This window comes from Anas acuta, chromosome 5 (assembly GCF_963932015.1).
Source record: "Anas acuta chromosome 5, bAnaAcu1.1, whole genome shotgun sequence".
Classification (NCBI taxonomy): Eukaryota; Metazoa; Chordata; class Aves; order Anseriformes; family Anatidae; genus Anas; species Anas acuta.
The window spans coordinates 38727956-38743564 of record NC_088983.1 but is presented as its reverse complement, the minus strand read 5'-3'; the positions used below and the strand labels follow the sequence as shown (position 1 = coordinate 38743564).

The 15609-nt window shown below is 37.8% G+C and overlaps 2 long non-coding RNA genes across 9 annotated transcripts in view; one reads left to right on the top strand and one right to left on the bottom strand.

Annotated features, from left to right (window-relative positions):
* Positions 1-14283, top strand: part of LOC137857582 (uncharacterized) — a 57260-nt gene extending 42977 nt beyond the window's left edge. Inside the window, exon 4 of the long non-coding RNA XR_011097167.1 lies at positions 11000-14283. This is a non-coding gene — a long non-coding RNA (uncharacterized lncRNA). The remainder of the gene's footprint in view (positions 1-10999) is intronic.
* The window catches only part of LOC137857580 (uncharacterized), a 278206-nt gene that overhangs the window by 201384 nt on the left and 61213 nt on the right, over positions 1-15609 (bottom strand). The window lies entirely within an intron of this gene.

Genomic DNA, 15609 nt, shown 5'->3' with positions numbered 1-15609 from the left:
TTCCTTTCCTTTCCTTTCCTTTCCTTTCCTTTCCTTTCCTTTCCTTTCTCCTTCTTCCTTCCTTCCTTTCTTTCTTTCTCTCCCTTTTTTTTTTTAAATATAATTTACAAAAAAAAATTTTACACCCCTGTAAATGTTGCAGAATTGACCAGACCTTTGTGGAGCAAATACAAGCCTAGCAGCAACAGGTTTCTTTTTTTGATGGCCTTCTATCAGCTCTAAGTCCAAAATCATTCATGAGCCACAGGCTGACAACCTATGGTCTAAATTACTGATGGAGTGGGAGTCTGAGCCCATTCCCAGTTGCCAACTTGCCTAACAGGCAAGCATGTTCTCACATCCGGATACAGCCTGAACTTGTCATAAGGCTCTCATATACCCAAGTTCTCAGTTGCGTCATTCCTGTGGGTCAGGCAAAGATTCTTAGACATACCAAGGGATACTACAGTTAGCAGGAAAATAGGATGAATTTGGCTTGTTTTGAAGCTCAGCTGATCTCAAGCGAACAGCCAACAATAAAATGTTTTAAAGCCCATAATTATAAGGACTTGGAGACTATGAGCCCACCTGTTGGCCTCTCTGGCAGGGTGATGTTCCATCTCCATCTGCACATGTGCACTCTGGATTTGCTGTGGAGAGGGACGCTTTAGCAGACTGCTGACTGTGTTAGTGTTATCCCTAATGATGCCTGCATTTAAAAGGTTTCCTCACACAGTATGTTTGTGTTACATGCTGCCTCATATGTGTTCCAGATTTTTTCTTTCAAAGGATTACTTTTTATTAATCTCATTCCTTTTTATTTCAATATTTTGAAGTCCTTCAAATTTGAGGAAAAATCAATTGCATTACTTTAAAAGAACAATGAATGAATGCAATAAGAAATAACTAGTGAGCTGGGAATATTCTCCATATGCTGCTTCCAGCATAACTCTTACTTAGAGTGTTCTCTTGTCAGACAGACAGCTCTTCAATGAGGTTAAAACAAGCTGTCATCAGTCCTTCCATCACTGAAATTGGAGAAATATTGTTAAGCAATCTTACCCTTATTTTCTATTTTCCATTGACTGATTCTTGGAGTAATTTACATTCCACTGCTTAATATAGATAGTTATTTTTAAATACATACCACCAATTGCAATATTTCCTCGGAGGCTTTTGAACCTTATTAGCTCAAAGTATTGCTAAAAAATATTTACCATTTAAATATTCCTTTTTTTTTTTTTTTTTTTTTAGATATATTGAATGTTTCTGGTACTAGAAAAATGCCTGTACATTTACTTCTGTGCTTTAGTATTTATGAAAATAGACCCCAGATGTACAGATGTTTCCAAATTTAACCTAAACACAAAACTGAGCAGATTGCCAAGAGCACACCCACAGTTCAGTTTCAGTGATGGAAAGATCATGTTCCTGTGTCTGCAGGTCTTCACTTCTAATTATCAGGTAAAAATATTGCAAACATGCAAATGAAGCATTAAGCTATTTTATGTTTGTTTGTTTGCTTTATCAATTTTCTGGCAAAACATAAGGGTGCAGGCAGAGACCTTACTGTGAATGTAGCCAATGAAGTACAAGAAAATTAAATTTTTGTTACTTTCTCCTGTTCCTTGTGACCAAATTACTTTGACAAAAGATTAACTATTAGCATTTAGTATTGATTTACTACTGGTAGCCTCCCCAACTAGTAGTTTCTTGCAGACTGGCAAGGCAACCTCTCCAAACACATCATGGCTACAGCCAGTGTCATACAGACAATGGACAAAAATCAGATTTGTTGTCCAGTAACAGACCAAGGACAACATACATGAGCAAAACTAACTTCCTCCAGCTTCTCTTTCCAACACACTTATACAAAGTTACACAGGCCTCATTCCAAAAGGGATTTGAAGAAGTAATTCAAACTTCACCTATCCTTGGCCTCTCTTGCTGAGACCAACAAGAACTGTGGCCAATAAAAGAGTGAATTTCATCACATGAAGACAGGGACCAGGATAAGAGGTGAACCACCCCTTGCCTTCATTTGTAACTGAAGTAAAATAATTATTTCTCACTGCATACATTCAGGTGTTAATCTTAAGTGGCACAAATTTTACCTAATGGACAATCCTTACTCCTAAGATACTGACTCCATGATAGATATCCAGGCTGAGGTCTGGGGGATTTTTGCAGCTGGAGCTCCTGGAGAGCCCACCTACATACTGTGGATTTGACATAACTTTGAAAGCTACATGTATAAATATTTTCTGCTGGACTGACCATTTGACCAGATATTTTTCACCAACATAAGCTTAAACAAATTTTTTCTTTGCTTGCCTCTCAGAGGCTAATTAAACAATGGAAGACCAGTAGGATGTGCTTCACTGTCAAATTCCTTTGTTGAGTTCTGCAGCACTGGCAACATGACTTATGGGCAGGTGTCTCCTATGGAATTTGCTGTCCTATGCCTTTTGCCAGATCCCAGTATCATTGATCTTCAGAACGCAACATAAATCAGCACATACTTTGTTTTCATTTGCAGCTCTTTGGGAGGTTTTGTATTTAATCCCATATCATCTGCAGCAGAGCTCTGTGATGCTTATTGATGTTACTTCTGTATCATTTCTAATCTCTTTTAGTGTTTCTCTGAAGCAGCTATCAAAGTGGTATCTGGTATAAAAGTAATGAAGCAAATAATAAATCTGATTTTTGCTATCAAGGTGGCACCAAGCTCTTGACATGAGTTTAGAAGACATCCTTTGAAGATGACACAGTATACTGTGGTTCTAAACTTGCTCTGTGTAAAACATATGATCACAGCAAAAATTCAGGAGCCAGTTGGACAACAGTCTAGCAGATAACCTCTATAATTACATATTTTTCTTCCAGAAGTTTGACCTCTGTCAAGGCATGAACAAACACCTGGCCAAGCTTCCCTCTTTTCCCAAAACTCACAGACATGATGGCAGGCAGTCTTGCATCTACACATGCAGCAGAAAACTTTTTGTGGATGACCATGGTGTTTGCCAGTAGTCTTTCATCAGCTCTTCATCCTGCGTTAGTACTGTATTTGAGTAAATCCAACCCAGAGCTGGATTCATTTATTAAAGGAAAAGCTTTTGTATAAAATTCTTTTTTTTGGCCAAGGATGAACAGAGGCTCTTGTTACAGAACAGAGACACTCATTTGGTAAAAAAAAGTTCTTGCTTGTTACCCTTCTACACGTCCTTGTAGAGACGCATAGAATATACAAATGAACTGATTACTGTTCTCAGGAATTTAATAATCTGACCTTATTGGTGAATTTGGTCTGTAGTATTCATCAGACAATAGCTGCTGATATAAAAAATAAAATTAAATTGCAAAACCACAGTGGAATTCTTTTTAATCTAAGAACAAGTGCTCTTGGTCATAACAAGCTGTTGTTTCTAGCACGCCTCAGTGTTCTTTATCTAGACACACCAGAGAGTCGTTAATATACGAATTCAAATTCTACAAAATAGATTTGGGTGGTCCTACTTGAGAGCAGTATATATCCTAATTAAAAAAAAAAAAAAAAAAAAAAGACACCTCCACTCTCTCATAAAATGAAGCAAGTATCCACTATAGTAAACACAAAATGGGTGGACTCTTCATGCAAAAACTGCTGTGCTCTCTGCTCTCTAACATTAGTGATATTATCTTAAAGGCATCATTGTGTTTCTTTATTTATTCCTTATGGTGAGCAGCTCTGGACCACATTTCAGGAAATGTCTCAATCTGGTCATTCATCACATGAGCAGAGGAAGGCTGAATCATTCAAATTTGCACGTTGTAACACTGAGAAATACAATGGCAGATTACACTTTGTTCTCAGTGCAGAATTTAGCCTGAAAAGATTCAGGCTTTCAATGAAACCTGGTCACAGACATCAAAACAATCTTAATCTTATGTCATTGTAAGACTGCCCTGAATTGTACACATAAAATAAAACCCATAAATGTGGCTTTTTGTTTGACACTTTGCTGGTAACCTGTAATATCTCGTGTCTCTGATTCTGCACTTCATACTTGGGTAGGGAAATGGCCTAATGAAAAAATCTTTTGTAATGTCATCATTAGCTAGATATATGGAAAGTTTTCGTTAAATCAGCACTGGCAGACTTTAGTATGAAGTGAATACTGTCTGTAGGCTTTGAAACATGGAGCATGCTGATTCCTTCTGCAATGGTGCTGAAATTTTTAGATACATAATTCAAGTGTACCATTAATTGTCATTCCCCAAACTGTGTTTCAGTACCATCACTAATTCCAGAAAATAAGTTTATATAATTCATCTGCTTCCTTTGGGTAATACTGACATTTGAGAAAATCATAAGAAATATCAACATGAAAAAGTTATATTATTTAAGTAAGATAGGCTATTTATTCCATACAGAGAGTTGGGATTGGAGAACAGGAGGCTCAGAGCTCAGATCTTATCAATGTGTACAAATACCCAAAGGAGAATGCAATGTAGACAGAGCCAGGCTATTTTTAGTGGTGCCCAGTGCCAAGACAAGAGGCAATGGGCAGAAACTGGAAAAATAAATAAATAAATAAATAAATAGGTAAATAAAAGAGGTTCTATCTGAATATCAGGAAGAACTTATTTACTGTGAGGGTGACCAAGCACTGACAGGTTGCCCAGAGGGGTTATGGAGTCTCCCTCCTTGGAGATCTTCAAAAGCTGCCTGGACATGGGCCTGGGCACCCTGCTCTGGGTGGCCCTGCCTAGGAGCAGGTGGGCTCCAGGGGGCCCTGCCAGCCTCAACCATTCTGTGATTCTGTAAAATATATGTGCTTTGGTTATCATATAAGGAGAAACACCATAGCAGTCTGTCTCCCTCAAAGAGATCTGAGAGTTTATTTTGTTCTGTCTCAGGTACAGCCAAACAATATACTGTTGTCATACACACTGCAGTAACATACACCATACTGATGCTTTCAAATTTGAGCTTCAAACTGAACTACTTTCAATTGTGCAGTTAAGCAGTATGTGCCAACTGACTTTTTAAAAGACCCATTAATGGAATTCAGTAACAGAAATAACACATAACAAGAAAAGAACATTTTAAACAAATTAAAGCTTGTGATGATTGTACTATATATTTTATGGTAGAAAAAATGTAAACTTGAGAGAAACCACATTACGTTCTAAGGGCAATAGTGTTTCCTAAATGAGTTCCTTATTTCCAGACAAGAAAGGTGGCGAGCATATTCCCAGTGGGAACAAATTAGGAAAGCAGAGCAGCATCTGGGAGTAATAGAACAGAAAAAAAAAAAAAAAAAAAAAAAAAAAGATTTGGAATTTCAGGGGAGGTCTATGCAGAGAATTACAAGGCTTCCCTGGAAGAGGAGGCTGTAGTTGCAGAAAAGCTTCCTTTCTTTTCTACCTAAACCAAGCATCCACAACTAGGTGCCCTGAAAATTGTAGGGAGGGGTGAACAAGATTACCCATTGTCTTCTCCAAGCGAGAGCTGGGGGAGGGGGGGAAGAGAGAGAGAGAGGGGTTGAGAGAGAGAATGGAGAAAGCAAGCAGCTGAATGCTCTCAGTGAAGAAAGAACTGCCATGCAGAAACTGGGGCTGCAAAGAGCCTGTTGTACTACTCTGACATCTCATCTAAATATGGGGACTGTTCATTTTAGACCTGCCATTTATAGCTACAGGAAAAATCAATTTTCTTTTTTTAAAACTTGTAGTTTGAACTGAGAGGAGGATCAGCAAGAGACGTTAACTTCAGCCACCCACACAAGAGTACTGAGAGATTTGTTTTATGGGTATGTTGCTTGCTTTGCCATGAAATATTTCCAAGGACTTTGGTTTTGTATGTGAGAAGCAACAAAAAACATCCCGAAACCTCATTTAGTTTTTCATGAAATAGAACTCCTGTTTTGCAGACAGCACACTGTATAGCTTACAAACTGAGAATGACAAAAGAAGTCCAAGAATAGAGCTTACTGTGACAAGTATCTTGCATATTGAATGCAGAATGAAATACCTGACATAGGTCTCTTTGAGAAGAGGCTCTCATTATTAAGATTTTGAAATAGAAGAGTGAGCAATACTGATTATACCTGTACATTTCTGTACAAATATACTTTTTATTTACTGCTAACTTATAAAAAGACTTGTACACAAAATTTCAGTTAGTTACACAAATGATTTGCTACTTCAGTATAAATTAAAAGCAAATTACAATGCCTTTAAACTGAAAACCTGATCAGAGGCTGTTTCACATCCAAAGCTGATGCGTGCTCTTTACTGTATTCTGGCTTTCCAGACTGAAAATATAAAGTCAAATTCTTCATAGCCTAAGAGGAGGGAGATTTTCAAAGATGCATAAGTCATTGGAAGATTTGCAGTCAATAAAATTCATCTGACATTAGCAGTATGTGCATAGGTGTAAACTAGCTTTTTACTTCCCTGCACTTAGCCCCTGACAAAGACAAGCCAGACAGTGCAGAAGCCAGGCAGGTACGTTAGCATTACACTGCATTTGACCCAATATATCCTGTCAGGACAGGCAGGTAGCCTTGGCCCAAAGCACCTCAACATGGTGGATGTCTGTTCAGCAGCAAGCACAGGCAGAGAACACAAACCATCTGCATACATACATCTGTGTCAGCACAATCAGCACTTCTGAAAATCCTAAGGCTTACACCACTCACTTCCAAAATGCACTCCCACATGGCACGTAAGTGGCTCACCAGGCTCATATATGCCCGTTGTCTAGCACTGAGGTTATTCTGTAGAGATGAACTTACTCTTAGTCCTCCCAAAACATGCCACTAGGAGGGGAGGGGACTGGTGGCAGCTACAGGTGGGCTGTGGACAATCTAGGTTTATACATGCTTTCCATGTGTCCAAAAGAATCTTCAGAGATTGTTATTGTAACAATAAGAATAATAATTTGTAAAAAGAATGTTGGAAAGTATTTTAGTTATTTATCATAGTTTATAAAAATGAAAAGAAAACCAGATAAAACATAGATAAATCAGTAAAGGGATGTTTTCCTTTGTCAAAATTTGTCAAAATACAAATACAAGACCTTCTCACAAATGCAGATCATGAAACGGATTTCATTAGATATTCACCTCTTTGAGTGGCTACTGAAAAGGTTATATACCATATAGCACGAATGAAACCTTAGTAGAAATCTTCTAACGGGTGTTTTTTTTCCCTGCCCTGCTCAAGAATAATGTCCAGCCCTCTCTTTAAAAAAATAAATCCAACCAAAATCCTTTCTATTAAATCAATCCCCACTCAAAATCTGAGATGAAGGCATGAAGTGGTACAGTGTACATTGTCTTCATAAAAAGTCCTAAGTAGGGACACACGTATGCTCTTGGTTGTGATTCTGTGGCCCTGCAAAGATATCACTTTATTAAACAGACCCATCTCCCAGTTTATGATTATTGTTCTGAGATAATATGATATGACAAGTCCAGATGTTTGAAACTGTTGCAGCAACCCACAGACTGGGAGCAATAAATTACAATAAAGGACATAGTTAATTCAATTTATAGTGGATTTGGCACTGTCAGAGGTATGGAATTTCTAGCTGTGTATGATACAGAAACTATTGCATGCTCTAGGGAACCTTGGAAGTGAACTAGTGTAAGGCAGAGGACACTGTTATAAAGCTGAAATTCTTTATATCTGTTAATCAGCAATCTCAGCACTGCATTGTTATCACATGTTGTATTACTCTAGATTTGCCTAGTCTTGAAATAATTAGCAGAAAAACTCTTTATGAAAAGATCACCAGTGCTGTGAAAACTCAAGCTCTTTTTATCTTATTTTGAGTTTCAGAAATCCACGTAGCACGAACCTCTGAGAGCATGATGTAGACACATGACTAAAGACATCATATGATGCCCTAAAAACAACTTTCCTAAGAATAAGTTATGCATTTATTTCATATTCAGCCATCTTTTATGTCAAGTTAATCCATGAAGATTATCCATGCTTGTAACCACTGACTTACAGATATTTTAACATTTTCATATTCCTGCACAGAGTGGGACAAGAAGGCAATTTAAATTTCTTTGTTATTAAGGCTGTAGAGCCATATAAGGGAGCTGCTTAAATTTTCTCCTAATTAAGGGGAACTTTTGGTACCATTGCTAAGACTTATAACTGTCCCTACATATACCTGTATATGTATATGTTTGTGTGTATGCATATGTCTGTCCCAAAGTCTGTCAGAAATAAGTGTTTATTGAAATTCCTGATCCACATGCCTGCCAGGAGACATGAGAAAGGCGTTTTATTTTTATGGCAATGTTCCTGCCAACAGTCATTTGCAGGCTCTGCACTGTTTTAGCTTCTTCATTCCCAGCAGATGTAAGGCTCAGTTCTATCGTACAGCCAGGATGGTTAGCAGTACTATTTCACAGACTTGTTTATATTATTCTTCCATCTGGAGGGATGGATACTATTATAGAGTGAGACCAGACCTTTCCATTACCTTTAGAACTGAAGAAACCGCCTCACCAGAAAACATCTCCCTGCCCCTGTGTCTTTCCTCTACATGTGAAACAGCATTTCCTCATGTAATTTAGCCTCTCTTCACTAGTTATAAAATACAAAAAAAATTGCAGAAAGGCAAATCCAGTTCTGTATTCTACACGACTTCTCAGCTGCAAACAGGTCTGCTGTTATTTTTAAAGCACTTGTGCACAAGGCCTTAATGCAGATCATTCAGAAAAGCACTTTTACCTAGCCCAGAATCACACTGTTTTGTTTTCTTCGGGGATAAGCAATTCAACCACCATCACAGGCCTCTGCCTTACCTTGGTTTCTTTGGTACCTTGCAACAGATTTGACACCAAAGACCCTTTTAAGTAATAAAGTACCCCATTGGTATTTGGAACTAGCCCAGAGGATGCATTCTATACCTCTATTTTCTTCAGAAGACAGAGCAAATACTCAAATCATTGGTGGCATTCATTCCCTATCCACTATCAAAAGAGACGGTCCTAATAAATTAAGTATACTGTATCAGTTCTCATTAGGCCCATGCAACATGGCCACATTTATTTATCTAGACATCCTCCAAACTGTTACTTCTGTATTTATGGTTTATAGGATTATTGTTCTGCCTCCTTCTAAAAATACTTCATAAATATTTTAACTAAAAAACAATGCCTGAAAACAGAAACAGAAGTCATTCACCCCTTAAGCCTCTTCAGAGTCAACTGCAGCTTGCACTCCTATCCTGCAAAATGACTGTTCCTTTTTATTCCTCTTATAATGATTTTCTAGAACTTCATTACATCCTTCGCTGTTTCTTATCTTTACTTCCTGTAGAAATTGTTTAGAATTATATTGTTACAGCAGCTGCTTTCATTAGATGGCAACACTTCTTCACTCATTTCTCTGTCAGTGTGCTTTCCCAAAGACCTTTACATATCAGCTTCTCATGTTTTCTGAAGGCTGATTTCTGAAGTAGTTGTTTGTTTGTTTTTTAAGATATACATTTTATTTAGAACTTCCTTACTTTGGAATAATAAACTATTTCACTGTATAATCATTTCCACTCAGATTATCATATTCCATTCCCAAAGATGGCATTTGCTATCTGCATTGGTATCATCTGCAGTGCTATGCATCATTGAGCTCTATGAGATTATTCAACAGGGAAGAATAAAACATCGTGTATCATCTCAAAGTTGTAGAAACAACCCAAAGTGCTAAATATTTCTATGGACGGTTCATGTATCATACACTTGTTAGCATACTGTAAAGTCGTTTTACCTCAGAAACTTGCTGTATTAAATATATTGAATGAGATGAAGCTCCACCTCCTCTCTAATACTCAACTTACATTCAATGCAACCTCATGAGGTGCTTTTCTTCCCTTCTCATCCATCCCACTACTTATGAAGAGTAAGGATGAAAGGAAAGTTTATAGATAAAAAGACCCTACAAGCACTCATTTTTACAGAAAGGTATGACAGAACTCAGTTTCTGCTTTAGCCCCACAGCAAGACCGTCCATTTTATCACATTGCTATCCAAAGGGAATAGCATACACTAGCCATTAGAGAGAATTAGAAGTCACATCCAAGTCCGAATGGCCGTATTTCTAGACCTATGGTTCACAAGTTCTGTCATATTAAGAGCTACCTTTCATATTAAGAGCTACCTTTTCCTCTTTTGCCAGGGAAAAGCCACTTTTGTCTGACAGTTCAAGGATCATAACTTCAGCAGCAAAAGATTTTCTTGTTCTTTCCTCCACTCCCAGCTGCTTGCCCTGCACACCTCACATTGCCTTCAGCAGCACTTCTGAAACAGGCTGAGCAAAGCTGTGAAAATACCATACAACATCCCACTCACTTCCCTCACTTGCCCTAGGCTACCAGTTTCTTCATATCTTTTCTGACTGGCAAGCTAGTTCCAACTGGAGAGGTAACAGTGCCCTTGATTAACCCTTTCTGAGCTAACTAGACTGAGTACCTGCATTTATGTGGGCATGTAAATGCATACCTACCTATCTGAATATATGTATGCACGAGGAAGGAAACTTAGGCGCCTTTTGTATTCCATAAATCCCCCAAGAATGCCAAAGTATTCTGCATTCTGATACCAGCTTTACCACACAGCTTTCACTGTTAATAGCTGTTTAGAATGAGAAAAGAAGGGGAAAAAAAAAAGAAAAAAGTGAAGTCATCATGGTGCTTTAACACTGTAATGGTGTACCTGCTATTCTTCACTACTTCAGCGTGGAATATATCACAATTTGATGTTCTAGGTAGAAATTATGAAATATAATGGAAGCAAAGCAAACAACAACGTTTTTTAAATGTTGCTAAATTGACATTATCCTTTACAGACTGAATTGTTGCTGGCAGGTTACTGTTAAATCAATCCTTCTGTATCTCTCTAAAATCACAGTTTCTGTGAGTGTAGATATGTTTTCCAGGGTTAGGACCCTAGCTTCCTTGTTTTCAAATGTGAATTCAGAATTTATAACTCTAATGATTTCATTTCTCTTGCAGCTCAGCAATAAATGATGCAGTCACCTGCATTTACAGTTGTCTTCCTTTGGGATGCAAAGTGGAGGAAGATCAGAACACACTTTGTAGATCATTACAGTTTCATTGGGACTCTTTTAGACTTGAATAGACTTCTAGTTTCCAGCCTTCTGACTACTGTCCCTGGCATTCAACCTTTAAGGCACCAGTAACACAGCTAGAGGTATCCCTGAGCAGATCAAAGACAATCAAGCTCTGGAGACAAGGTGGAACAAGGGCTGAGGTGATGCTATTTTTCTGGTCAAGGATAAGAGCCCAGGAAGGAGCAGATGCATTCAACTGCCAATGAATGCACAGCTACACCACCCATGTCAACCAGCAAAGATATGCTTTCTTTGGTCACACTGCTGTATTTGAGAGAGGAGGAGGCTTTCCTAAGGTAATGAAGTAACGCAGGTACAGTAATATACAGAGCATGTGAAACAAAGCAGAACTGCAAGTCCAGGCCACTTTTGAGACTACCACATGAGCAGAATCCAGAATACCTGATGGGATAGCACACACCACAAGGACAAGCTAATGGATGGGCAAAGACTGGGAAGGTTCAACAGAGAAGCCGAGTGCACACGACCTGTGAGAAGTGGTTGAGGATGCTGTTCGCTTAGTCTGACAAAGAGGAGGCTAAGGGGAATCTCAATGCAACCTGTAGTTACTAGGAAAGAATATCACAGGCTCTTTTTGTTAGGGGCAGCTGGCAAAACTCAGGAAAATAGCCACAAGCTGTGATTTGGATGTTCAGACTGAATAGGAGGGAAAAAAAAAACACTTTCACTATTTATTTTTTCAACTTTACACATTCCTTTTGGAACTGCTATTTAAAAGTTTTTGTTTTTTTCTTTTTCCTTTGGCACTTTCTATTCAAAATAGGTCAGTAAGGATATCTGATTATTCAGTTTCTCAGCCAAAGGAATAAGAACTTAACACCTGCTAAATTAAAACCTTGCCATTGTTTTCTTGGGCAAAAAGTAGAAAAGAATTTTTTTTGTTTTACCCTCTTGGTTTTTTTACATTTTTCAGAAAGTTATTACTTCATAACAATATGAATTATACTTTAACACATTTTCCATGTACCAGAAACAGACATTTTGCTACCGGGCTACCAACTCTGGTTACTTTAATGTATGCTGTGAAGAGTGTGTTTCTTTCTGCTGTTCCATTTTACCAGAGACTGTTCCTGCACAGATTTGTTGGAAAGTGTTTTTCCCTAGGGAAGTCAGAGTGATTTTTATACTAGGCAAAATCAGAAGTGTTTAGAAAATAAGATGGGACAAATATATGGGGATTACATTCTGCAGAAAGGATGACTCTGGAGCCTTTTTTCTGACTTTACACCAAGGACCTAATACTGCAAAGCAATCCTTGTTAGCTAAGATAGCAAAGGAGTTGACTTGTTCAAAGTAAGCCAGCAGTATTAGCTTGAAAAGAATGTACTCTCATGGAGACATTTCCAAAACATAATTATAAATATAAGTAACCACTTGCTACTGCTACAGACCATGGACCTATCTTTGAAAGCAGAGAAGCTCTGCTGTCATGAGGTTGAAGTGACAGCCTTTCAAGCTATTTGGCTCTGGAAGAGTATGCTGAAGTCTGCCTAGGGCAGACTGTATGGAGGAAGCTAAGTAGCCTATATTCTGTAATGGAAGCAGCAGCTTTGAGAAAGTCATAGTTTATCTGGTGGCTTAACTAACTGACGATTCCGGTATGGTATGTCCACTATGCAGGAAATTCCAGTTCACTGAGGCTGATACCAGCGTTGTTATTGCATCAGATCTGTAAGAGGAGCAACTGTTTGAACTGTTTGCATGTTTTTTTGCATAAAAAAAAAAAAAAAAAAAAAAAAAAAAAAAAAAAAGCTACATGTCAAATGCCAGGATGGAATTAGAACAAGGAAATAGGAAAGAGAAAAAAAAAAAGTAACACAAACCATTCCCATTCTCTCTCTCTTTTAATGAACATACATGCTGATTTATAGCCATCACTGAACTGGGTTTCAAATTCATAAAAATTGTGCAAAACTCAGGAAAGTTCTGGAAAATGGACAAATGTGCCCTTTAAATGACTTTCACGAGGAACCTCCAATCTTATTAATCAAACTATAAAGCACATACTTCACCTGAAAAGTATGAGAATAAACAAGAAGCACTGCAAATGAAATAAGTGTGGAAGCAACCTTCAGGTAAAGTTTATTGTTCTCTTGCATTCCAAAAATGTTGTGCACCACAGCTCTGGGATCAGTACCTAGACAGCAAAACCTTCTTATTAATCATTTTCTTTCTTAATCTCCACAAGAAAAGGGACAGGACTGAGCCACGTAAAGAGGATCGCCTATCAGACAGTGAAGCTGCAGAAATTATTCATAAGGACAAATGAATAAATTTATTCTAGTAAAATATGTTTTGTGTGTGTGTGTGTGTGTTTGTTGTTGTTGTTTGTTTGTTTGTTGTTTTTTTTTTGCATAGATTTTTTAGGCTCCACTTTCCTGCCACTGAACATGCAGCTTCCATTGGAGTTAATAATAACTGCAGATGTTGAGGCTCTTTAAAACTCAGGTTGTCTTATCTTAGATGTTTCTGTTTACCTACACTATAATAAAGGGCTAGATCCTCAAAGATATTCAGGCACCAACATGAAACCGATGGAACGTAAGTGTCTAAATATTTTTGTAGATTTTATTTTAAAGGTAAGCCCACATTTCAAGGACTTCTGTACTTCCATCAGTCATTTGACTCCCCATTTTCAGTCTACCAGCACTAATAGGACATTCAAGCATTTCTGGGAGGAAAATACATAAAATCTGGGAGGGAAACATCAAATAATTTTTTTTTTTTTTTTGAGTCCAGTGCAACACAGCTTTAATACTATATTGTTAATAATAGATTTCAGAATGTGTAAATTCCCTTGGAGAATCCTGATACTTTTACCTTAGCTTATGTATTGAATTGAGTTCTGTCATTCATTAACACTTGTTGTCATATTTAATTTGAACACATTTATAAGAGCATACCCCACCAACATCATTTACTGGCTTTGAAACGATCAGATGAGAGTACATTGACTTCGTGATGGTATATGATTTTCACCTAACGGATTGCTACATAAGGGCCTCTACACTGATTTGTAAATGCTGCAGGGGAAGATGAGTCTGATTGTTGCATGAACATGTGCTGCATTGAATTGTGCTACTAAGGAGGCAAAAGTTTTCTTTACCTCTCCCAGCAATTTGGTATTTCCATGATAGTCCCACCCCAGAATTTATTACTCTCTAAAAGGCTTGATAGTCCCACCTTCTCATCCATGCTACCCCAGTCTTTCTCATTCATTCACTGGTTCCAGCACACCAAGACAGTCAAAGACACTCAGATAAGCAGACTTTATCTCTGTTTTAAGGTCTGTGTACACAACTTCACATCTGTCCAGGACAGCTGAAGTCAATGAAGAGTTACAAATTTAACATTAACATATACCTTAGGCCAATTGTAGCATTGGGTCAGATTCTACAAGTTATGATTCAGGCTAATGTTAATGGGAAATGTGACTCTGTGGTCTCTAGGATTTTACTCACAATAAACTCTTGGTTTCTGTAATTGACAGATAAATGTGTCTGACTTTTTTAGGGTGATGACATTTAATTTGGCCTATGGAGGGTTTGTCTACAGCCATAAATCCTGTATGTTTGACAGTCCGATAGGTCAAATAATCTCTCAGAATCCCATTCAGTTTATATTATTTTGGGACAGGTACTTTTGTAAAAGTTGAGAAGACCTAACTGAATACAACACTGAATAACTGAATGTGTACCTTTCCCCATCTCCTGAACTAGGACAGCAAACACTAGAGGGAATTCTTTGTTGAATCATAGAATCAATAAGGTTGGAATGACCTCCAAGATCATCTGGTCCAATCATCACCCTATTACCAATGTCACCCACTAAACCATGTCCCTAAGCGCCATGTTCAACCTTTCCTTAAACACCCCCAGAGATGACACCACCACCACCACCCTAGGTAACCCATTCCAATTGAAGACAAAGATGCAGTAGCTTTCCCACTTCCTTTTCCTCTCCCATCATTTGTTACAGGTTGGTCTCTACATCAGATCTAATACATTAATTCAGTCCCTCTACACATCTGCTCACTTCACTGTCTCATTTTTGGGGAAAAACTCCAGCAGCTACAGCTGCCTCTTTTTTTTTTTTTTTTTAAAGCTATGTTTGGTTTTAAACATCCAACTGGATTAATATTTCCTGGAACCTCTTGTAAGTGTCAGAACTTCTTAAATATTTGCTAGTGCTAGCAATCATTACTACAAAAGGTTTTGTTATCTGCCAAAGAATTCAGAAGTTTGTGCAAGATGGGAAAAATTTATAGGAAGATAGGAAATGATTAATAACATATCACTAAGCGTAATTAAAATATATTTCCAATATTCATCACAAAAACGTTTGATCTTCCTTATGTTTTTGGTTCTTTTCCTTGAGTTATAGCCTTCCCTATCTGGAAGATGACCTTTAAGTAGTCTATTACTTTTTTTTTTCTTTTGGATGAGTACAATCATAGGATAATTTCGTAAC